At 42.5% G+C, this 26,734-nt stretch overlaps 1 long non-coding RNA gene across 1 annotated transcript in view; it reads right to left on the minus strand.

The window, feature by feature from the left end:
* Positions 1-26,734, minus strand: part of LOC144827195 (uncharacterized) — a 151,677-nt gene that overhangs the window by 107,239 nt on the left and 17,704 nt on the right. Inside the window, exon 2 of the long non-coding RNA XR_013610072.1 lies at positions 13,456-13,647. This is a non-coding gene — a long non-coding RNA (uncharacterized LOC144827195). The remainder of the gene's footprint in view (positions 1-13,455; positions 13,648-26,734) is intronic.

Raw genomic sequence — 26,734 nt, forward strand, 5'->3', positions numbered from 1 at the left:
TGTTTTAACACATGTTGAGTTCGTTTTTCGTGCTATCTGTAAGCTATACCGGTATAGATTGTGTGGCAAGAAATTAGTCACGCAAGCCATCTGTTCTGTTTGTAGTGATATCGCCGAGTATCACAAGAGGTATCGCCGTGTACCACAGTGTTGTCGCCGAGCAGCACAGTTTTAGGGCTAGGTGTGAATCTTGTATAGTGAGGGTTTTCTAAGAAACTAGAGCAGCATGAGAATAGGGACAAAGCGCCTTCCATAAAACTCACTGTGATAAGAGTATTAGTTATATCCAAGCTTGAGTGAAGGGTAAATTAGCGTCGGTGCATGATTATCTATAAACAGGTTAGAGTCCTGTACGGGTACATGTTTCATATCTATAAACAGGTGAGAGCCCTGTACGGATAACGTCGTTATTTTGCTAACGGTGCATGATCTCTATAAACAGGTGAGAGTCCTGTACGGATTTCATGTATGTTTGAAATTAGGGAAATTTCAGTGTGAAAGTGCGAGTTTGAATTGTATTTTATGTTCAAGTGGAACTCTTAGAACTTTCACTTCGCGGTGGGTTCAGAGCAAAGCGAGTTCATAATTATACGTGTTAGAAGGGTGGGGTAAGGGTTACTCTACTGACAATTGAATATTATCCTTAGTGTGAATAGCGCCGTCTATTCCGAAGTGTGGATACTTGAATGTATGTAAAACTATCCTAAATAGTGAAACGAACAGATGTTGTCTTTATAGTCATTGTTAAGAATTAATTTACACTGAAAAGTGTTCTTAAAATGGCGCTGTGAAAAGATTTTGTGAAGGAGGGGTAAGCACCAGGAGTGAGAAACGAAAAACCGCAGCTGCTGTGTACGTCACAGAGCCGCGCTGGGATTGGGCAACCTACGTCACAAGCTATATTCTGATTGGCTCTTGAGTCTCTGACGACTTGTGAGCTGATTGGTCTTTCGGAAAAACTCCAAATTTATTGGTTGAGCAGAAAAGTGACGTAGCTCAACTGTCATTGGCTTGTTGGTGTGTTTCGCGCACGGATTGGTTGTTTTTCGGAACATCCCGGAAATATTTTACGAACGATTTTGTGAATTAGTTTTAACTCTTAAAAATGAGTTATCATTTTAAACATGTTGAGAAAAAGCCAACATTACTTCAGAAGTTTAAGAATTTATTTTCACCTGACAAGAAAATCGAAACGCGAGGTGGTAAACTACTTCATAAGTATAAAACACCTGCAGCGTATATGGAAGGTGAATATGGATATCATACTGTCTTATGGTTCGACAGTTGGAAACGCTATACTAAGAACGACGGTGTTTTAACTTGGCCTGATGATGGTTCATTTAATGTAAAAGTTTTAAGAAATTTACGAGAGAAAATGAATGCTCTTGTTCCGAAACCGAGACCAACTCAATTTGAAGCTTTAGTTGAGTGGGAAGACGAGATGTATCAATTACAAAGAGAAGCTAGTGGAATTAAAAGACCTTCTAAAAATCCACCTTGGAGAAGAGAAACTCATGAAGATAGATTGCGAATGTGGAGACAGGGAAACATGAGTGAAGGATTGTATTTAATTCATGAAATGGTAATGGGTACTCCTACAGGGAAATCTATGGAAAGTGAATCTGAGGATGCAGTAATGGAAGAAATATATACAACTGCTAGAAAGAATCAGCCTTTGAGACCTCCTAGATCATGGTCTACTCCGGTGGTTTCTACTGAATCTTCACCGAGTGCACCTCCAATTAATGAAGCTCCTAAACTTTATCCTAATAATTGTGAAATCATTGAAACTCCTAGAAGACCAGAATTCGAGAATGCTCGAAATGAAGGTAGACATTTTACAATGGCTCCAAGAGCAAGAGAACCTCCAAAAGATTATACAAGAGAGGCAAGAAATGTTGAAGATGTTGATTATAATGAATATTTAAGATCTAAAGAAGAATTAATAAAAAGAATGACAAAAGGCATGGAAGCTGTGACAGTTCCAGTAACAATTGGTCCTGTTCAACCCGTATTTGACCAAAAGGAAACAAACAAAACTGGATTAACTATTCCTTTAAATACAGAAATTCAAAAGGCTGCTGAAAAATTTTATTCAGACTTATCTGAAATAAACTCTTCTAAATCGAGAATGCCTGATTTAACCTTTAATGAGGATTTATCTCCAAAAACACCAAAGGGTGCTATATCAGATATAGGGAGTCCTGAAGTCAGGGTAACCACACCAAAACTTGATGTGGCCAAATTAAAAGCGAATATCGAAGAATTAATAATTGGAACAATTGGTCCAGATAGTTTAAATTACTATCGAGATGATGAACTACTGTTCATTTGTAAAAGCATACAGTGGAAAACGAAAAACAAATATGATCAACTAGAGGATCTAGCAGCAGAACTTGAAATTGATGTGAGTAAACAAAAGAATTTTGCGAAACATTACAGATTAGACTTTTCAGAAAGTGACATTGAGAGTTTGAACTCAATGGGAAGAATAGTTCATATTAAAGATTTGATTGTCTATATCAAAAAGCTAGGAGAACTGAATAAATGGAGAGTAAAATGGACGAAAAAGAAGGAAGATGAAAGATTGGAAAAATTGTCAAAACAATTTCCAATGAGAGAAATTGCAGGTGGAGGATATGTTCATGTCCCTTGGTCGAGACAGGACATTCTGTTATTTACAAATGACTTTCCAAAATTGAGGGAAAAACCAGTTGAGTGGTACAGGCAAGTCGATAGATTTATTAAAGTGTCAAAAGTTCTGTGGATTGATTTAGATGGATTTTTTGATATTGTCGTTCCATCTGATCTTTGGACAGAATGTAAAATATCGATTAGTTGGCCAAAAACAGAACCTGAGCGAATCAAAGAAACAGGTGCTCCAAATCCACTTGTAATGGATTTTTATGAAAAAGTAATTGTTTGGATGAAAAACAAAATTCCACCCAAAGAAGTCGATTGGGTTAAAATAGAAAGAACAGAACAGGAAACAAAAGAATCAGTTCATTCTTTTTATGAAAGACTACTGTTAATTTTTAAACAATACAGTGGTTATGAAAAATTAGATGAAAAAGACATGAGCCATTTTGTCTATAGATTTGTTTATGGATTAAAACCTGAAATTGGAGAAATGATCAGAAATAGTATTGTCGGATGGCAATCACTATCTGTAGATGATATTCTAAGAAAAGCAAAGTATTGTAGCGATGAAATAGAAGTAAAACAGAAGAAGCTGAAGGAGAAAGCCATGTGGGCTCAGGTAAAGGTGGCTGAGCAACAGATTGCCAGCATGGGTAATAAGAACACTAATTTTGTTCAAACTGGAAATACAAACCAGATACAAGGAAAGTTTAAAAGTAATAATTTCCCAAAGAAATTTAGCCCAAAAATTGAGGAGTTGAAGCAAAGATTACCTTGTTTTAATTGTGGCGAAATTGGACATTGGAGAGACGAGTGTCCTCATCCTCCTAAAAACTTAAAGAATCCCTTATTGAATCCACAGATGCAGAATGGTGTTGACCTGCAGCGACAGCTACAGATACAACAGGGGTTAAACGAATTTAATATTCAGCGACAGTTACAGCAACAGCAACAACAACAGGTGAATAATCGTCAAGACCAATTGCCACAACCACCTTTTCCGAATTGTGGGGGAGTTCAAAAATATAATCCAAACGTGGGATTTCAGGGAAGTGAACAGGTAATAAAACCACAAAAACAGCAAAAGCAGCAAAGGGTTCAAATGCAAAATGCTTCACAACAATTTTTATTAGCAGAAAGTCAAGACAGCGATTCTGATGATTATTGTTGACGGTGCCCGAGAGAGGAGGAAGAGTGTGTTGTTGGAGCCACTCTTGAGGTTGACCAGTCTGGTCCTTTTGTAAACGGGAAAGTTAATGATGTAGACATCACTTTTCTAGTGGACACTGGTGCTACCCGTTCTACTGTTAGATCAGTAGAAATTGAAAACCTACCTCTCTCTGGGGATACCATCCAAGTTGTCGGAGTAAGTAATCAGCAAATTAAAACTGACTTAACTGATCCAGTACCAGTTGAAATTGGAAATTACAGAGACAAACACAGATTTGTGGTTTGTAATAGTAGTCCAGTAAATCTATTGGGCAGAGACATCCTATGTAAAATGAATTGTAGAATATATTGTTCTCCTGATGGAGTTGAGTTACAAACAATGGAGGAAGATGGTTTATACAGAATGACAATGATGATGATGGAAGCAGAAGAAACAAAATTGTTTCCTGCATTTGAAGAAAAAGATTTACCTGAAGAACTCAAAGAAACAGTGAAATCTGAAATATGGGATTTTACTGGAAATGAGATGGGTCTAATGAAAAACGTAGATCCAGTAAAAATTACATTGAAACAGGGAATAGAATTTCCAAACACTCCACAATATAAAATGAAAACAGAAACAATTGAAGGTATTACACCTATAATTGAAAAATTAATCAAGCAAGGTGTATTAAAGGAAATGGAGAGTAGCTCTTGTAATTCACCAATTATGGGAGTTAAAAAGTCTAACGGAACATTTAGAATCGTACAAGATTTGAGAAAAGTTAATCAAATTGTCGTTCCATGTTGTCCTGTGGTTCCAAATCCAGCAGTAATTTTATTTCAGATTCCACATGATGCTGAATGGTATACAGTCATTGACCTTTGTAATGCATTCTTTACTGTTCCCTTACATCCAGACAGTTATGAAATATTTGCTTTCAGATTCCAAGGTAAGACCCTCGGATGGTCAAGAATCCCTCAGGGCTATACAGAAAGTCCTTCAATTTTTAACGAACTGTTAAAAAAATCATTAGAAGACCTAGACTTACCTGGTAGGTCTACGCTAGTGCAGTATATTGATGATTTGTTAATAGCTGCAAAGACAAGAGAAAATTGTGTAACAGACACAATAATTCTGTTAAATCGCCTTGCAGAAGAAGGACATAAAGTGTCCCCAGCAAAACTACAGTTTTGCAAACAAGAAGTAAAATATCTTGGTCACAGAATTGCAAAGGGAAAAAGACAAGTAACAATAGAAAGAATAAAAATGATTCAAGCAATGTTACCACCAAGAACACAAAGACAGGTCAGAATGTTCTTGGGAATGGTTGGTTACTGTCGACAATGGATAAGTGGATTTTCAGTAATTGCAAAACCACTACAAAGACTGACAAAGTCGGATGTAAAAGATCCAATTATTCTCAATGATGCTGAGATGGATTCTTTTGAGAACCTGAAAAAGAGCTTATGCCAAGCTCCTGCTTTAGGTATGCCAAATTATGAGAAAGATTTTGAACTGTATTGCAGTGAGAGAGAAGGATGTGCATTATCTGTGTTAATTCAGAGACATGGAAATTTAAAGAAACCTATTGCATACTTTTCTGCAGTTCTTGATCCAATTGCAAAAGCATTACCAGGTTGTTTGAAAGCAGTTGCAGCTACAAGTATCAGCCTCGAACAAAGTGAGGGGATCATAATGGGATTTCCAGTGAAAGTTTTTGTGCCTCATTCAGTTGAAATATTACTGACAAGAGGTAAGACTCAACATTTAACAAGTAGCAGATTGACAAAGTATGAGAAAATCATACTGGGAGCAGATAATGTTTCGATTTCAAGATGTTTAAATCTGAATCCTTCTACATTATTGCCTGATTCTGAAATTGTTGATGACATTGAAACAGAACATGAATGTTTAGATGTCATGGAATTCTGCACTAAACCAAGAAAAGACATCAAAGACAGACCTTTGTCTGAATCGGATTTTGTCTACTTTGTAGATGGCTCATGTTTAAGATCCGAAGGAGGTGTCTTGAAAGCTTCATATTCAGTTTGTACAGTCGTAGATGTTGAAGAAGCATCATGTCTTGAAGGAGTTCGTTCAGCACAAGTGGCTGAATTGATTGCTTTAATTCGTGCATGTGAAATATCAAAGGATATAAGAGTTACCATCATTACTGATAGTCAATATGGATACGGAGTTGTGCATGATTATGGACAACTCTGGTCACAGAGAGGATACATGACATCAGCAGGATCACCAATTAAAAATGCAGTTTTCATTAGGAGATTAATCGAAGCAATACAATTGCCAAAAGAAATCGCCATTGTTAAGTGTGCAGCGCACACTAGAGGAACTGATTATATTTCCAAGGGAAATGCCTTCGCAGATGAAACAGCTAAATACTGCGCAAGGAAAAATTATTCATACAATCGGGAGAGAAGTAAAGAAACTGATTCAAATTCATTAATGCTAACAACTGTTGTAGAAACATGGCATGAGATTAGAGGTTTACAAAATGAAGCAGAAGATGAAGAAAAAGACTTGTGGTTAAGATCAGATTGTAGACCACGTGAAGAAGATGGAGTGTGGGTTTACAAAGATGGCAGAGTAGTCTTACCAAATTGTTTGATTGCTGATATGGCCAGATTATATCATGGTCCAGCACATCTCGGAAGAGATTCTATGGTTAGACTTTTCAGAGAAACATGGTTCAATACCAAGTTTAGAACTATTGCTGAATCTTTTTGTCAAAGGTGTTTGTCATGCCAACAAATGAATCCAAACAGAAAATCAGTGGTGGGGACAGGAATAATTGGTCGAGAAGGTGGACCCTTTACCAGGTTACAAATGGATTTCATCGAAATGCCATTACACAATTGTTTGAAATATGTGCTTGTAATTGTGTGCTTATTTTCAAGATGGGTAGAGGCTTTCCCTACACGACATTGTGATTCAATTACAGTGGCAAAACTAATGCTCAGAGAAATCATCCCAAGGTACGGTTTTCCAGTCACTATTGAGAGTGATGGAGGAAGCCATTTTGATAACAAACTGATGAAGTTAATTTGCGAAGCTTTGAGTATTGAGCAGAAAATACACTGTGCATACAGACCAGAGGCATCAGGGGTAGTTGAACAAATAAATGGAACAATTAAAAACAGAATTGGAAAAATGTGTCTTGAAACAGGTATAAAATGGACTGATGCTCTTCCACTTGTTTTAATGTCATTAAGAAGTACACCAGATAAAAAGACAGGTTTGAGTCCTCATGAAATTTTAATGGGAAGAGTTATGAGGCAAGCTTTTGTACCTGTAGGTAAACTGTTGAGCATAAATGACAGTGCAATTTTGGATTACTGTAAAAGGTTATCTGATATGGTAACTTCTGTGTCTAATCAGGTGGGAACTGAAGCTCAGTCAGATGAAAAAGTTTTGACACATGATCTGAGACCTGGCGATTGGGTCAGAACGAAAGTACATCGGAGAAGGAATTGTCTAGCTCCTAGATGGCAGAAACCTAGGCAGATAATTTTGATCACTACTAATGCTGTAAAGTGCAGAGGATTGAAACGTTGGATTCATCCTAGTCATACTATTCCAGTACCAACTCCTGAGAGTTCTGACGTTGAAAGTGATACCACAGATGATTCTGATTCTGAAGCAGAAGGCGAAACAGAAAGTGAAATAAATCCAGATTCCGAAGATCGACAAGAAAGTCGACATCTGGAAACTGTGCCAGTGAATGGAAATTTGACAAGAAAAGACTTGGAAATAATTGAAATAGATTCTGAAGGTGAAGAGAATCTGTTAAAAGGAAAGATAACTGAAGATTCGGTTGTCTCCATTGAAGACAAAGAAGCTGAACAAAAAGAAGTTTCAGACCAGGAGAGTATCGAAAGGCAGAGAACAAACTCTGAAGTAAGGAACAAAAATCCGAAATCTGGGAAGTTGGGGGTAATTGAGCAAGAGGAGGAGAACGAATTACCAAGTACCAGTGATGGAAGACAAAGTGAAGTTCCTGAAGGAGTGAAATTGCCGAATAGAGAAGTTCCTGAGTCAATTGAAATTTCAGACTACGAAACTGAAGAAAGTGACGTGGAAGGTGAAAGTGAAAACAGAAAGAAAAGGACTTGGAAGTCAGAATCAAATAATTCTGAACCAAAGAAGAAGTACGTGAGAAAAGCAGACTACTGGCCAGGTGGAAGATTGAGAGTCAGATTGATCAAAAAGCCAAAAGAACAAGTTGAAGAAATCAGTAGTCAAAAGAGTCCTGGAAAAGAAGTTGGAGTTGGAAGAAAAATTGAAGTGATATCGAGAAAAGGGAAGAGAATAAAAAGACCAAACCAAAAATACAAGTCTCCTGAGTGGACTTACTTAGTAATTCCACCTGTTATTGACATATATGATAGTAGTGAAGAAGAAAACGAAATCCAAGAAATTAGTGACAATGATTGAGGTACAGAAATATTAAATTGGCAAAAGGCTGAAGAAAATTTGTTAGTTGACACAAGGTCGAAGAAAAACTGTTTAGTTGAAGAAAACTTATGTATGACATAAGGTCGAAGAAATCTTGTTTAGGGTTTTAAAAAAAAAAAAAAAAAAAAAAAAATTATTTTAAAAGGGGGGTGTAAATATAAATTTAGAATTTTAAAATTTATTTTTATTTTATTTTTAAGCTAAAATTAACCAAGAATGCCTTATGTTAAGGAGAGCACTTCAAAGTGTTCTGTTTTTAAAAGATGCTGTAAGATGACTCTGGTGTGTCTGCTCATTTTAGTTCTGCTCTGGTTGGTTCTAGCTGTAATTATCCCTTTGGAGATGAATAGAGAATTACACAAAGTTAACTTAACAAGCAAAGCTCTGGTTAGCCAAACTAAACATAGTGCGTCTGCAAAAGTTATTGATCATCAGCCTAACATTCATCAAGATAAATCAATTGGTGATTTTTCAAGTAATACATTCACAAAGCTATTGAGTGAATATGTTAAGGTAATGGATGCAAAAGACTGCTACGTCTGTGTTAAGTTACCTGCTTCTGTTTCTGAGGGAGTAACATATAATATGCTTCCTCTCACTTATGCTGTAACATGTAGTGTATTAACTAGTTTATTTTATCAAACTGGACGTTTAGAATATTACTATTCAAATTATGATGAAATTTTTGCAAATATTAAGATTGATAATACTTTAAATAAGCATAAGAAAGCAAAACAAATGAGAGAATTTTTCCTTGTTACTAATGAACTCACTTACGAGTATGCTTACAAGAATAATCTAACATGTAAATTAAGTGCTGAAGGAAAGAAATTTTTGAACATGGTTGAGGAGAGAAGAGCAATTTATAAGAGGAATGAATTAGTTAAGCAGACTAAGTCAAGTTTCTGGCAGAAAGAGGATGAGAAATTAAATGGCAAAATGCTTGAAAATATTGCAATTCACATAGACAAACCAGTTAGTGGAAAACTTTGCATTAGAAGAGATAATACACTTTTTGATAATTATTTTGTAGGTGCAAGTAACTGTGAAGATACTTATCAGATTTTGGGAGGTTGGGGATTTAAAGGTGGAAAAGATCCTATCTTTCCTGGGATTTATTTTGTTTGTGGTGACAAAGCCTACTACAACCTTCCAGACCACTGGTATGGAACTTGTTATGTGGGAATTGTTTTTCCTAAAGTGTTTCATGTTGACAGAGATTCAGAAGGATTGTTTAAAATTCATATTTATGTAAATAGAGTTAAAAGAGAAACTTTTACTGAAGTTCTGGGAGATATTTTTCAAGCTGTAATACCTTTTGTTGGTATAACCCTAAATGCAGGGAGAATCAGAAAATTGTCCACTATAGTTGATAGATTATCAACTGACACAGCTGATGGGTTTCAATTAGTGAATGTTGAAGTTATTGCAATTAGATCTATGGTAATTCAAGACCGCCTTGCTTTAGACATACTCCTAGCAAAAGAGGGAGGAGTCTGTGGCATTTTACATGTACAACATTGTTGTACATATATACCTGATGAAAGTAAGAATATTGAAATGTATATTAAGAATATTACACAAATGCATTCAGAGATAATTCCTTTAGAAGAAGATGATTTTACAGGGAAACTTTCAAAAAGGTTTCAAGCAATTAAAAACTGGTTTCATAATATCGGAAGTTCAATTCTTGGCAAGATTCTGGCACCTTTGATTATAATAGTATTCATTTTTATTTTGACCAAAATAGGTTGTTTGTTACATAAAAGAAAGAAACAGTTGAAAGAAAAGAAAAGAATCTATAAACTCAGAAAAGAAGAAGAAAGGGAGATCGAATTACAGGAGTTACATAGAGAGCGTTATGCTAATTCCAAAGATTATGCAGAAACAGACTTTTAGGTTTACTGATACAAATGAATTTGAATCGATTTCTTAAAAATTTAAATTATCAAAATTTTGAGTGCTGGTGTGGTGATTTGTTAATCACCAGATGAGGGAGTTGATGGAGCGAGATAGAAAACAAAATTTTGTTTAAACTCGTGAAGTCACATTTCCATAACATGAATAATAATATTAATGATTTGTGATATGTCGTGCTAATACAACTTAGATTAAACTTTACACATGGGGGGACTAACATGTGTGCTCATAAACGTGCATAATTGTTGCATCTTTTTGTTCGTGCAAAATAATAAAATAATTTATTGTTTTCGTTTTTGTCATTACTAACTGCTGCAAACTTAAGAGAAGCATGTGCTTGTTTTGCTTTTCCTTGTCTGTGTGATGTCATTTCTACTATTCTAGGTGCATTTAAGTCTCATGGAATAACGGAGACTGGTAGATATAAACGCTGCTTTATTTGTTTGCTTTGGCTAGGTAACATTTTGATTAATTGGGTGGGTTAATTAATTAGTAAATCTTGGGGTGGATACAGAATCTACATTATTTCTTACATTAATACTTTTCTTGTGTTTGTTTTATATTAGAAATCATAAGTTGTCTGCTTTTGGGCCTTGTCTGCCCGAACTACAATATGCTGAATTTTACTTCTGCAAAAGTGCTGAGACGCCCATTCTGAAATAAATTATTCGTCAAAAGCTGCGTTCACAAAGCAAAAACTAACGTGCTATCGTCATTCTGTCGGACATGGCCAAGGTCGAAAAAGAACATTTTGTCAGTCCTTAACTTGGCATCCGCGGAAGTCAATTGAAAGTCAATGGACGCTGCGAGAATGACTTTATACAATTGTTGCAATATAAGGAAGCTCCTGGTTGCACTCGGAAGGGACAATGGTCTCTAAGAAATATGACTTAATGGAAGTTTTGAAAAGTGGGTGACATGTCACTTGTCACTCTCAGCCAATGGGACGTCGAAGATTTCTGAAAACTTTCCTTTGCGTAGTTTAGTTAGCGTAGAAAGGTATAAAAAGTCATGCCCCTAGGGATGGGCTGGCTGCTGCTTTCTAACTTTCCGATGAGGGTGATGTGCTGACGGACTTTGCGTGGAGCACGTAAGAATCCTCAAAGAACTTTTCTTTAATTTCTATCTATTTAGCTCAGTTAGGGAATTAGGTTTTAGAAATGCTAAACTTTAAATATTCACCTTGATTTTGATTCACTTGCTTAAATTGTATTTTTCTCATAATTCTTTACAATCATGCTTGCTTTATTGCAAATAAAATTCATTTATAAAACAATCAACTTATATACCATAATTTAGTAAATAAAATCTTACTTTTGACAAACAAGCTGGTCTTGGTTATTCAGGAGTGTAGGTTACTATTAGCTAGATCACGTCGCCAATGGTGGTCATCTAAATGGTTAAGTTTTATTCTAATGATAATATTCCTTTCGCAGATGTATAAAATGTATATAGTTTGTAGATAATATGTATATAGATTTAATCTGACCACCTGATTCAGTAGGCCCAAAATATGTCAGGTTTATAAATGGGTCCATATTTAGTATAGAATTTTGTTTATAGGTTATGAAGTTGGGTAGCGTTGTTTATGATATATTTTCTATAGGCCGCTGGATCACCAGTCAGCTTATTCCCATTTACATTGATTACTTTCCGATGGAAGATAAAAGAGCATCAGACATGTTCCCTAATAGGGGCATTAACAAATGATCACTAACAAAGTGTTATGGTGGTACGCACCCCTACCAATTCAGAGAAGTGATTCTGAAGTTTCCTAGTGATATTCACTCAGGGTGCCAATGGGAATCAGGTGGTTGTCTCACAACAGTCAAGAGCAGGACATTTCTTGAGACTTCTCATGCCATACAAAGAGAGTAAGACAAAGGGAGAAAAGAGGATTTTTTCAGCCTTAGTTTTCCTAAACCATGGGAGGAACTCAGACCAAGACATGATCGTGATGGGGATGGGAAGTATAACAGAAACAAAAGTGAGTGGAAGCTGGATTACGCTGGATTGGAGACCACTGAAGAAAGAGCTCCAAGAAGACGGGTGAGATCTAGGTTACAATGTTAGAGCTGGGGAATGAACACTGACTATGAGGGAGTTTCAGGAGTGTTATGTGAACTCCAGTGTCCATCTATACAGTGGAGCACCTAGAAAGCAACCTGTGTGTATCCAACCTATAGATTCTGTTCTTTAAACTATCGCTAAAACAGAGTATCTGAGTTGGTTCGACATTTCCTACCAACAGGACTGCCTAAAAACGAGTCAATCTAGGCAAAAGTGTAAGGCGTTCTGACTCCCGAATCAGATTTCTAAATCAGAGACTATATGAGCTATCCACGGATGAGAGAACATTGTCGAGAAGAGATCTGCCAGGGGCAGTGATGCAACCACCTGCCCTATAGTTATTAAGAGGAATATCATATAAAGCTGAATATGTTTCTCATATTTCCAGACCTGATCAGGGAACCACAGGCAAGGCATTGTGAGCTTCTGAAATTCAAGAAAGAACTCTTAGACCGGTGTCTGCAAGTCACTGTAGGATAGCTGATGAGAATATGGGTAGTCCACAAGCAAAATGATCATGTGTTAAAACAAACAGGTGCTGTCCAAGGGTTTCAGGGGGTAATGAAGATGTTGGTGGTGAGTTTTGGAAGTTGGGTGGTGGACTCTGGGAGTACTCTTGTAGTACTGTGTGCGACCCAAACCTTGAGAAGAGGGAGTTCTGCCTAGATGCATGCGCTGGAATGACAGGATTGACCAAACATACATTACTTTGCAAAGCTGGCTACCAAAGGGTTGTTGTTGTTATTCATTAGCAAATATTAATGCTCTTTTCACCCTGCTCACCCACTTATATGGCTTTCCTAGCTTGGCGCACCTGAGAGCCTACAGAGCAATACTGATTCCTACAAATGGAAAAGGGACACTGTTGGAAAGTAGGACAACTTTATGTCAAATGAGTAGAGTTCACTTTAAAATTATAGCCGGAGATGACAATGGCTGATTATATTTATAATGGGTAATGTATGTGCAGGTAACTCCCTCAATAAACAGTATTTGAAAAATAAAGTGGCAACCCCGGAACCATAACAGCTATGCTTGGTTCTAATGGTTCTGAAATGAGGCTAACTAGTCAAGTGGAAATAACCATATGGCTTTGGACTGGAAAAGAAAAGACACATGATTTGTGCTAGGTGGATTGTGGTTGATGCATGCAAAACATACTTCAACTCTACTATGTTACCTGCAAGTTACCTTACCTTTGGCCAACCTGTGCTTCATAACTCCTGGGTGGTCTGAACCTTCACGACCACCTGCACACCATCTCCAGTCAGCTGGACCATGCTACTTCTCTCCTTTTCTGGGGCCTGCTTATCTCCGCTTCTAAACAGTACAGATTCCTCTTCTTCCTTTGCAGGTTACAGCAGAAGGGCTTCTGCCAGCGCCCTGTTCTTAGGAGGAAACAGCGACAGTCAATCGCTTATTGCTGACAGGCATCTATCAGATCACCTTCTTGACGTCCAAATAATGTACCATTTGTTCCTTCTTTAGACCAGAACAAGTCTGAAAGTGGCACAGCTCTTCCAGCTATGAGAGGGTTGCTACAACTACATGTATTCACTGGAAAGCAATTTACAAGTTCCAGTATGACCCTTGGCTCTATTCTCTACTCGCTTTTTAACAATATGTGAGAATATGTGCATCTAAAAATAATATTCCTGTATATTTTAACACAGTGGGAACACTATTCATCTTATATTTTTGTGATTGTATGCTAATAAAATGTGTTTTTGTTTCAGTTACTTTGCATTATCCTAAATTGATTAATCCTTACTGGACCACATGGCTGCATTGTTGTGATCTTTACTCAGTGAGCAGTTTTTTCCATGTCACCTCTTGACTGTTTCCTGTTAATAGTTAACCTAAGACGTTGGACTGGTTCCACAGCACCTCAATGGAAATGTTGTCAGGCTGGCTGATAAGATCAAGACAGGATCGTCTTCACTAGTGTGCAGTATTCATTGGGTGTATAACTTTCCCATCCATTCATTTTATCTAGCGCACCAATCTCATGGTTAATAAATAAAAAGGTCAAAAGCAAGTGAAGAGCTGAAATCTCATTAAGAAGTACTGAACAGAGGGCATAGCTACTCTGTGGGTTCCCAAAGTCCAGCTCTGGTAAGAAAGCGTACGATATGTATGCTGAAAGTTTGTTTTGTTTGTATAAGTTTTATTCGACAATGTCAAAAAAGCTATAAAAATGCATTTTCTGAAAAAGAGAAATACAAACGAACAACATCGTAAACTTATATGGGCAGACAATACAACACATTAGCCCAAAGGGCCCTGTACACAGTAAAACATTTGTCATATTCAAATAATTAAACATTCATGCGCAAAATAAAAGTGTACAGTTAATGCATCAGTTAAAAATATAAAATAAGAACGGAATAAAAACAGATAGCATTTCATCTTAACAAGCATTCATAGTGTTGCAGTTTACAGAAGAATTCTGGATTTTTCCTGGGATAGCAGCAAAGAATGACAAATAAAGTGCTTGTGCATGGGAAATTGTTTTATATTCTATATTTGGGCGGACAGGCTTGGAGTCATGACGCAAGTGTGTCACAACCTCGACCAGATTAAAGCTGCACCACTCTTAAGAGGGCTTTCCACCTTATAAGCCATGGCTGGCCAAGAAACTTTGCTGTGCAACTAGCAAAAAGAGGTATGGAATCAGACCTAAGAATGCGCAGGCTGTGTGGTAATCCCGTGTGCCCAATTGGTGACAAATCAATTTTAGCCATTTAGACCACAAGATGTTATAAACCGGGCAGGCGAACATTACATGGGCAATGCTTTCTATTGGGGCTCTGCAACATGGGCAATCTTTAGTGTCTCATTGCATGAGTGCCATTTCGTGGTCGTCTCGGGAAGAGGGAGAGTTCCAAACCTGAAATGTATATACAATATCCTGTCCCTAGGGGCCTGGATTATGTCAAGAAAGGGCTCAAGATATCTAGTTTGTTGATGTGAATAGAATTCCAGTGTTAGTTTGCCCACATTAGGTTTATGACTCTACCGTTGTTCTACCCATTCCCAATCGAGTCTCTTAAGCTCATCTCTCCTTGGAGGTTCCTGACTGTCCCAATGAGCTTGGAGTTCAATAGCTATCAACATTTTTTAACATTCGAAATCCAGGCTATTTTGCTGCCGGTATCAAAGGGGATGATCTCAGTAAGAGCTTCGGAATAAGGAAGCAGCTCTGAGGTCCGCCTAATGCAAGCCCTAAAAAAGTAATGGGCGTAACCTGGACACATCTCCAATAAACCACCTGCCCATATTCAGCAGTAGAGGGGTAGGAGGGACGTTTGTAGATAACATCACTAGATCTCTAAAAAATGTGTGCTCGGATCTGCAGAGGTAGTCGAGCTTATCAAATCCCCAAACCTCTCCTTCATGAAGAGCTGAGCTGACTGCTTTGGTGTCGTAAACTTGGACGGCAGTGGCTTCTGGCCTAGTGTGTCAAAGGCAGTGTTCTTTCCCTATTGCTCCAGCCACTCGTTTGTGCCCCAATAGCATCTTTGCTAAGTGGGGCCTCCAGAACATTTTATCAGAGAGTCTGACGCCTAAGTAATCAAAGGTGTCTACCCTTTCCAGGGATGCCTCACCCAGCAGAGGGCTACTCCAATACGTCTTTTGGCAGTTAAAAGCCATATATTTAGTTTTTGAACTAATTATGATCAGCCCCCGACTGCAACAAAAAAGTTGAAATGTATTAAGTAAGCGTTGTAACCCGTCTGGGGTCTCAGATATCAACAGAGTATTGTCTGCGAACAACAAGGTTGGTACCTTGCTGCCCCTCAGGGTAGGCGAGTCTGCAGGAACTGACTACCCCATTCACATACATGGAGAATAGGGTTGGACCTAGAACGCAGCCCTGTTGAACTCCTCTGTTGACAGGGATGCGTTCTGTTAGTTGTCCCTGCGCCCCCATCTGTTCTGGGCGAAATTGTCCTCATGCAGCAGAATCAGCAGCCTAAGGACAAAGGGGGATGCCCATCTCTCCAAGCGTCGTCCACAGCTTAGATCTAGGGACCAGGACAAAGGCAGTCTTCAAATCGATGAATGTGAGATAAAGACTACCCTTGCCTTTCACCACTACCTTCCAATAAATAAGGAGGAGTCTAAACACCTGATCCATCATCCCAGTCTTTGGTCTAAATCCGGCTTGGTACTGGGAGAGGATGGATTCATCCTCAGTCCATGACTGTATCCTTTGCAGAAGGACTCAACCAAAGATCTTCTGCATAACTGATTGGTTTATATTTGGATCGTCCCTAACACCCTTTTTAGGTCTCGCCTACGCAGCGCACATGCGCTGCGTAGGGAAAAGACCTTTAACCATCGATTCAGTTTGGCTGCCAAAAACGTGCACTCATTGCATTGCCTTCAATGGCAAGGCGTGCACGTTTGGCGATTCCCTTGCGGGAGCAAGCTTTGACATATGGGTCCTGCTCGCTCCCGCAAGGGAATCCACGCAGGCCCCCTCCTCTCTTCCCCTCCCCCTGCTACCTCCTCCTTTCCTCGTCAGCGCGAGGCACCCAGTTGTCTTTTTTGAATCCATTTTACAGGGAAGCAACTAAATGAAAGAAGGAAAGAGAGGTTGTGAACCGTTTCTTCAAGTCGCGGTTTTCAGTAAGTGAGGAGCAATACAGAAAGAGAGGGAATAATAGGAAGAGAGAGGGGGGCAGCTGCCAGCACAGAAAAGAAGAGGACATTGTCCGTGTCTGCTCTGGGCAGTAAGGAAGTGACAGAGTCATTTTCCTCGTCTTTCTTTTATATAATGCTGATCTTTCTTTTCTCTTGAGTGCCTGTCGTGCATGCCTGAGTTCCATCCTCTAAGCAAATATTCTTTTGGGGCTTAGTTTAGTGTATCCCCACTGCCCGTCCACTAAATCTGGAGGACGGTGGTGTTGCAGCCAAAGAGTGTTGTCCTTATCAAGCTTTCTACCACAAAAAGGATAAGCTTAGAGAGGTGTGACCTGTAATTAACACTGGAGCAAAACACAAAATGCTGACCTACAATTACCAAACACTTCTGCTCACAAAAAGCCGGGATTACTGACTTTGCCAATGTTTGTTTGACATGCACAAATTTACATTTGAGATGAAGGGTTGTTCAAAATTCCTTCTGACCCTGAGTTTACTCCTGTCCTTAATGTCTGTAAATAGCTGACCATTTCGTGGGGGAGAGAGGGAGAGAGGAATTTATAAATACTCGAAAAATAATGTTTTTTTAGGCACTCACAAACTCACTCAGACGACTTATAATTCCCACTGTCCAATCCTTATGGAGGTGTTACTACTGTATATTTGAAGGAAGGCCTGGCATACAATCATGCAGTACTAAATGGATTGCCACCTGCCTAGTTTCCTTTTGAGCGTGGATAGCAGACACGCCCTTGACCCTGTTTCAGGCCAGCCCGCTCCCCCACCGCATCATCACACCCTGCTGGTGCCATGTCCCTGCGCCTCGCTACTGCTGCTACTGTTGGAAGTTCGAGGCCCTCCTCCACCCGCAGGCTCCCGCCTGCGCCTCATCCCTGGTGGCCCAGTGGTGGGCTATAAGTATTGTAAGTACTGTTCTGCCTATTTCTGTCTGCTTTCTCTCTTTTTGCTCATTTGTGCTTGCTCTGTCCATCCAATTGTATTCTGTCCGCTTTCACTCTCTCTGCTCATCTGTGCTTGATTTTCTGTCCATCTGATTGTTTTGTGTCCCTGTCTACCTCGCTTTTCTTTCCGTTATTCGTGATCCCCCGTTGTGCTGCCTCTGCTCCCCTCTGCCTTCCCCCGAGTGAATAAAGTTGCCGCCCTGTCTTTTTTGCTTTTTTCGCTGTCCTTTCCTCCTTTCCCCGTCGCCCGCTTCCTGCTCTTTCCTGCCGCTGCGTCCCCTGCGGCCCCGCCCCCCTCCCTCCCATTGGCTCCCGCTACCCGCCTCCCAGCTGCTCCTCCCTCCCTCCACCCCTTCTTAATATAGGCCGCTGCGCGGCCGCGCCGCTGGCGTGCCCGAGGCAAGCTCGTCTGCACCTGTCCACGCCTGAACCACGCCCAGCGCCAAAACCCCTGGCCCCCAACAGGCCCACCACGCATGACAGACCTTCGACTCCGCCACCCTCCTCGCACTCAACACCGGCCGCTCGAATGCCTGCTACCAAGCCACCCCGAAGCGCACTCATGGACCATTCTCCTGCCGAAACTGCTGCTACACCAGGACCCGAACCACCGCCTCCCACACCAGTCCAGGAAACAACAACGACCTCAAGTGCATCCTACTCAACACCCACTCCATACACAAGCACACCATTGAACTCTGGGACCTTCTCGACTCAACAGCCCCGGACGTCGCGTTCCTGACGGAAACCTGGATGAACGCCTCCTCAGCCCCTGACATCGCCATCGCCATCCCAGACGGCTACAAAATCATCCGGAGGGACCGTACCAACAAGCCCAGAGGAGGAATCGCCATCGTCCACAGGAACACCCTCAGAGTCACATCCAGCACCGAAGAAACTCTCAGCACCGCTGAGCACCTACACTTCCAGATCCACACCGACCCCAAGACCACCTTCAGAGGAACACTCATCTACAAACCGGGTCCACGTCCACAATTCAGCGAATCCATCACCGACTTCGTCAGCACGCACGCCCTCGCCACCACAGACTACTTCCTGCTGGTGGACCTGAACTTCCACCTGGAGAACAACAACGACAACAACACTACCACCCTGCTCCACAACCTCTCCAACCTCGGACTGAAGCAACTAGGGAACACCCCGACCCACCACGCAGGCCACACGCTGGACCCCATCTTCTCCGCCAGCACCAACGTCACCATCAGCCACACCACCACTCTCCACTGGACCGACCACAGATGCATCCACTTCTCCTACAAGAAACTCACCACACACATCCAACTGCCGCAGATCCCCCGAAGATGCTGCAGCAAAGTCACCACTGACCAGCTGACCGCCTCCCTCTTCCAGGGCCCCCCGGCCAAAGCCTTGGACACCAACACCACTGCCCAAAACCTCACACAGTGTATCAGCAACTGCGCCGACACCCTCGCCCTCACCCTCGCCCCTATCAAGAATCCTCCGCACAAGCACAACAGCAGGAGAACCACCTGGTTCACCACAGACCTCAAGGACTCCAAAAAATCCCACCGCACTCTAGAGAAAGCCTGGCGCCAAGAACGGACTACGGAAAACCTCGAGGCCCTTAAGACCGCCACATGCAGACACCACCAGCTCATCCGCATCGCCAAGAGAATGGCCTTCAGAGAGCGCATAGACAACAACGCACACAACAGCAAGGAGCTCTTCAGCATCGTGAAGGAACTCTCCAACCGAAGCTCCAACTCCAACGACATCCCCCCTCACAGGACTTCGGCGACTCCCTCGCAGCCTTCTTCCATCGCAAGATCGCCGACATACACGACAGCTTCGCAAACCAGACGCCTCCACCAGCCGCAGAACCAACGCCCCCCACCGCCCTCCTCAGTCGAGGGACCCACGTCAACACCGAAGACGTCACTCAGATCATGAACACCATCCACTCCGGCTCTCCATCCGACCCCTGCCCTCACCCCATCTTCAACAAAGCAGACACCATCATCGCACCCCACCTCCGAGACATCATCAACAGCTCCTTCGAATCTGCCACCTTCCCTGAGAGTTGGAAACACGCTGAAATCAACGCCCTCCTTATGAAGCCGACAGCAGACCCCAAGGACCTCAAGAATTTTCGGACCATCTCCCTGCTCCCCTTCCCGGTGAAGGTTACCGAGAAAGCAGTCAACAAGCAACTGACCAACTTCCTCGAAACCAATGGCTCCCTCGACTCGTCCCAGTCTGGCTTCCGCAGCAACCACAGCACCGAGACAGCCCTTATAGGTGCCACCGACGACATCAGAGCCCTGCTCGACAACGGAGAAACCGCAGCCCTCATCCTGCTAGACCTCTCAACTGCCTTCGACACGGTCTGCTACCGCACCCTAAAAACATGTCTCCACAACACAGGGATCCAGGGAAAGGCCCTGGACTGGATCTCCTCCTTCCTCACCGACAGAACCCAGAGAGTCCGCCTGCCCCCGTGCCACTCAGAGGCCACCAAGATCATCTGCGGCGTACCCTAAGGCTCATCACTCAGCCCGATGCTCTTCAACATCTACATGAGCCCCCTTGCCGACATCGTCCGCGCACATGACCTCAACATCATCTCCTACGCCGACGACCCCCAGCTGATACTCTCCCTGACCAAAGACCCAGTCACCGCTAAATCCAACTTCCAAGAAGGAATGAGGGCCGTTGCGGAATGGATGAAGATCAGACGCCTGAAACTGAACACAGACAAGACGGAGGTCCTCATCCTTGGACCATCCCCCTCAGCCTGGAACGACTCCTGGTGGCCCGCCGCCCTGGGCACAACACTGACTCCCACCACCCACACACGCAACCTTGGGTTCGTCCTGGACTCATCGTTCACTATGACCAAGCAAGTCAACGCCATCTCCTCCTCCTGCTTCAACACCCTCCGCATGCTACGAAAGATCTTCAAATGGATCCCCACGGAAACAAGAAGGACTGTCACCCAAGCCCTCGTCACAAGCCGGCTCGACTATGGCAACGCACTCTATCCAGGGACAACGGCCAAGCTACAGAAAAGACTACAACGCATACAGAATGCCTCCGCACGCCTCATCCTGGACATCCCCGGCCACATCCACATCACCACCCACCTGAGGGACCTGCTCTGGCTCCCCGTCAACAAGAGGATCACGTTCAAGCTCCTCACCCACGCACACAAAGCGCTCCACAACGCCGGACCCGAATACCTCAACAAATGCCTCTCATTCTACGCCCCGACTCGCCAACTCCGCTCAGCCAGCCTCGCCCTCGCCACCGTACCACGCACCAGAAGGACAACCACAGGCGGCAGATCTTTCTCCTACCTCGCCGCCAAGACCTGGAACTCCCTCCCCACCCACCTCCGACTGACCCAATACCTTCTCACCTTCAGGAGACACCTCAAGACCTGGCTGTTCGAGCAGTAGCAGCACCCCCCCCCCCTCAGTGCCTTGAAACCCTCTCGGGTGAGTAGTGCGCTCTATAAATGTACTGATTGATTGATTGATTGAAGTCCGGCATTCTCTGCCATAAACCTACGTTAAGCTTGAAAATGGCCTTTGTGAGTCCGGCCTTTCTTTAACCTTAATAAGGAGAAATATGTTCTTTTTGCTAATGTGACCTCTCTCTGTTAATGGTTTCCCCTTCCATTAACAAGCTTGTTTTGACGTCATTTTGAATAGTTGATGTAAACCATTCTTCATCAAAAAGCAGGACATAGACCACAAGCATGGCAATGGGACCATCCGCCTTACATATTTATAAGAACGCATTAAGTTCATTAAGGTATGTTTGTAGCCAGTCTAAGCTCACCCCGGTGCCACCGTATTGCTAAACAAGCATTGGCAAAGCCAAAAGGTCTCTCATTTGGGACCTTATAAGTGTTTAGTCATGCAACACTTGATGTTATTACACCAAGGATATTGTGCTGCATAAATAAATACTTGTATGTTCTGAAAGGCGAGACGTATTGGCTATGGCAATGCTTGTTGTAAATGGGGACCACCTCAGCGGCCCTCCATGACTCTGGGACCGGGGCTCCATTAGCAATTGCGTTTACTAGGAGTAAGATGTAATGTGCCCAGTTGGGAGGGTCAACCAGGAAGAGATCGCCTGGCAAGCCATCTGGTACCGCTGCTTTGGAGGGCACTATTTGGCTTATTGCAACTTCTATCTCCGCTAAGTCAAAACACTCAGTTTCTGCAACAAGCCCATTTAAGTCGTCTGGTTCCACACATAGGGTAGCCTCTGGCATTGAATAAAGTGATCATGCCATGCCTGGTCGGTGATATGGTATGCAGGAGAACATGCACCTAATTTGCTCCCCAAGTGACTAGCTTCCAAAACATGTTAGCATCTTAAGATGAACATGCTTCTTTAAGCTGTTTCTGGCGTGATTCATCCCATTCTATCTTTGCCTCCCACTGGGCTCCCCTGTAAGATTTTTTTGCTGTTTTTATAAGCAACTGATTTTTCTCTCTAATAGCTTCAGCTAGGATTGTTTTTTTTTGCCAACAATTTTTAGTATACAATGAGTATGGCTTCTTAACAATGTTACTAGGTTTTTTGTCCAGATTGGGCACTTGAAAGTATGCGCTAATTTGGTCGACAGTGTGCGTGTGGGCCCTAGGAACGTCCACCAATCTGGTTGCGCTATGGATAGCACCCTGGAGCTCGAGGGTTCCTGCAGCTAGGTTGTGTTTGATACCAGAAATCTTTGTGTCATGCAGGATCACCTTCTGCCATTTCAAAAACTTTTTACAGTGTGAGGGGACTATCTCCCTGGTAGTTGTCAATGATAAGTTGCTCAGCTGGTAATAAGGTGCCCCCCACAGGGGTTTTAAAGTTAAGCATAGAGGATTATGATTACTCTCTGTGGTGGTACCCACAATCATGTCAACCAGTTCCTTCCACAATTTCACGTCAAGGAAAATATAGTCAAACCGAGATGGGCAGCTGACTGTTGTAGGTGTTAGCACCTTGTTTGTCTGATGGTGATCTGCCATTAACTGCCCTCAAACTGTACTCCATTACGATGGCATTAGGTTGGAGTGCCTGTTGTGTCCATCTCTTGACTGGGGGAAGGTCTAGTTGGGGATCTGCCCAGCTATTATCATGTTCTTCTGTTCCCGTTCGGTCTTCTTTAGCCAGGGGTTCAAAGGTGAAGTTAAAATCTCCTGCAACCACCACTCTGGCATGAGGTGGGCAATTAACCAGACATTCCTCCAGTGCTGAGATGGTAGGTGATGGCCTACTACCTTTTGTCAAGTTCAAGAAGTCTTTCTTCGATTAGTTCATCATAAAAGACATAAAATACAATTTATACATATAAAAACTGTTAAGACAAGTATTAAATCATTGCCAGACTAATCGGCTTCTTGTTACATATTTACAAATTTACAATAGCGCTCAGTTATATACATATTTCAGCAAAATACTGGGCCTAGTTTTAAAACAATCACATCTATTAGATCCCCGTTGGATTGCTTTTAATAAACCTGATTCTAAGCACCCAGGCCCACCCCAAAAATGTAGCAACCCCCACAACAATTAAAGGGTCCAGGTTGGTCTTTAACATTCTACTTGCTTCACCAGCCGAGCTGGTACCTAGGTTTCTACATACCGGCCTAAGCCATTTGGCTCTGGGGGCAGAATAAAGTGGACACACATACAGAAAGTGATTCATGCTTTCAACAATACCTTGGCAATTAGGACAATGCCCCGTCCTATCAGCTCCCCACTTTTTGGTAACCTTTTGTCTCTCTCGCATAAACATTGAAGAGTTCAATTGCGGGTCCGCCCCTTGGTCCCCTAATACTTAGCCATAGGATATCTGGGCTCCAGCTTGTTCGAAAGGTAATTCGGCAATCCAGAGCGATATTTACCCAGATGATCAAACCCCCAGATGGGAGCCCCCTCCCTGTGGAGGTTGCGGGTAAGTAAAAGCAGGTACAACCAGCTTTATGTAGTGGAACCAGACTCCAAGTGTCTTGAAAAATACAGATGTTGAATCCTTCCACTAATTGATTCCAATGAGGAAGTGGAATTTTGCTATTTAGTCCTGCCACATTTCAAGATGAAATCTTCAGTTGTTGATGGGGTGTGGGGCCGAGAGCATCACTTTAAATAAAAAAAAATTGTCAGTTGATAAGTGAGTTGGTGTTTGCAAGGTTAAATGCATGATAGTACCAATGCCCGTCTCTTCTTGAACAGAAGTGGAGGGTCTGCTTATAGTTGTCCCGCGTTGGAGGCTATACTCTTTGTGATATGAGGTGTGATTGAAAAGCAAAATGCCAGGGGGGCTAACTGTGTGGTTGAGACTAGGAGTAGTGGTGAATAAGTCAGGGGGTTGGGGCACTGGATTCTGTAGTCAACCATTGGCCTCAAGCAAGGAGGCGCCAACTATACGGGGTAATGGTTGCAAGACTGTTGTCATGTTGTGTTCATGTATTGGAGTGCGCCTGAATTGGATGGAGGATCCGTTGGGGGGCAGGTGCAGAATTCCAGGGCGGGGAGGTTTTCCGCCAACTCAGTCCCCTTGAGAGTAATGTCAATGTAATCTAGGGGATAGATTGAGGAGGTACACCTTCTTGCCCTGGAAATGTCGTCTCTGATTACGGATCGACAACCCCTGACATGGCAAATCCAATGAATCACTTTGTTGATTAGTGAACCTTCGCTCTCGTAATCATTTTTTGTGTTGATTTTTGGGACATTAGTCATATAGATTTTCCTAACTTGCAACGGGCTTGTGATGGATGGGGCAACTAAAGAGGGCAGCTGATGTTGACAGCCATGGAAGAGAGGCGGAACGCTTCATGGGGGTATGGCCCTGTGGTTGTTTAAGGGATCTTGTGGGGCCGCTGGGTTCTTGGGTTTATGTTGAGAAGTATTATTGGAATTGCTTGTTCTCATTTCTATGGGGTTGGATGGGGTTTGTCTACGAGCGGAAATAGCGGGGGTAGCAAGATGATGTGAAATAGGACCGTAGGGTGCACTACCTTTTCTAAAAGAAGAAACTGACTCCTGTGTTGCGCAGGCATTATGGAGAAATTGTGGTACTTTGTGCAGAAGCACCACGCTGCGTGCAAGCTGTATCAGTCTGCAATTATGTTTTACCTAAAGTAGTGAGGCCTTCTAGCATAGATCTCATAATGCCTATATCTGCTCTAAGTGCTCTAGTTTGTGTCCTAAGCTGGTCGTAACAGCAGGTAGAGGTGACGATAAGAGCGCATCACCATTGTGGTCATCAGTTAGATCCTGAAGAGGTCAGAACCTATTTACAATGTGGATTGCGGGATCAAGCTGCTGAGTACTAGTGTCGAGACAAATATAGGAAGTGGTATGGAATTGAGATGGCTCCAGGATGTCTGGTATTGACTTCTGTGATACTGTGGATGTCCTCTCAAAAAATGGTCTTTGGAACATTGTTGGGGTAGTAGGAGGGCGAGTTGGGCTTGTGCGTGGGCTTAAGGCTCTAAGTGGAGATCTACCAGGCGGGCTCTTAAGATAGAGTGCGCACTTTGTTTTTCCACAAGAATGTCCTCGTACTCATTGATCAAAGTATCAATGCAATCAAGAACACAGTTACTGCCTGGATGTTTTAATGTTTTCCTAGCCTTTTTCCCTTTTGCTACTTGGTTTTCACCACCTCCTCCAGTGCCCTCCATTGATTTTCTGTTCCCCATATCACAACCTCAAGACTACTAGTACAAGGGGATCAATGGACAAGCAATAGGAGAGCCTGCTTGCTCTAATAAAGTCACAACCAGTCAGAATGAATAGTCCCCAAAAGGCAGCAATATAGTCCTGGATAGTAGTTATGTAGTAGTTATGTATTGTCAATGATTGAAATGGTCGAAGCACGAAACACAGTACCTCACAGAGCAATCGTCGGCAGACAACACGATCCCGGGTGCAGGTGTAAATGGGGTAGACCTGCCCTGGCCTCTTCCTGGCAATGATGGGCAAGGACGGGTGAGCACAAGGATGAAAAGCTCCACACTCCTAGGAGAGCAAGGTACCCTGGGGCTTGAAGTCCCCCAACCTGGATGCAGCAGTGCAGCAGCGCTTCCCGCGCTGTGGTGTGCATTGGTGCTTTTTGAAGCTTGAGGATGAAAAGCTCCTCCCTCCTGGGAGAGCAAGGTACCCTGGGGGTTGAAGCTCCCCAACCTGGTTTCAGCAGCAGCAGCAGGGCAGCAGAGCGTCCCGCGCTGCTGTGAGCATTGGCGCTTTTTGAAGCGCAAGGATGAAAAGTGCCTCCCTCCTGGGAGAGCGAGTTACCCTGGGGCTTGAAGTACCCCAACCTGGTTTCAGCAGCAGAAGTGCAGCAGTGCATTCTACGCTGCGGTGAGCGTTGCCGCTTTTTGAAGCGTGAGGATGAGAACTACTCCCTCCTGGGAGGGAGAGGTACCCTGGGGCTTGAAGCCCCCCAACCTGGTTTCAGCAGTGGAAGTGCAGCAGTATTCTGAAAGTATATAGTTGGTTAGTAGGAACATATTTCACATTCATATCAACAGGTATTCTAGGAACGGGTCTACGATTTTCTGCGCAAAGGGAAAATTTGACATTTTACATTCTGCCGATTTCGTGTATCTCACGACCCTCCCAAAAAGAATCTGAGAGTGGCCCGTCTTAAAAAAGCCACACCCTGCTGGTGGCACTGCCAAGTGTTTCCTTTGCCTTGCCTTATTGTGTTACTTTTCTAGTGTGTAGAACTTGCAAAAACCAGAGACCTTTTTTTATTCAGCATGTCATAGTTCTCCATATGGGTAGTTTTCGCTAAGGTGCTTTTCTTGTAAAATTGTTCATGATTCAAGTACCCTGCTTTGACAGCCATACAACTTTGCGG

The sequence above is a fragment of the Lissotriton helveticus genome, chromosome 4_1, assembly GCF_964261635.1.
Source record: "Lissotriton helveticus chromosome 4_1, aLisHel1.1, whole genome shotgun sequence".
Lineage (NCBI taxonomy): Eukaryota > Metazoa > Chordata > Amphibia > Caudata > Salamandridae > Lissotriton > Lissotriton helveticus.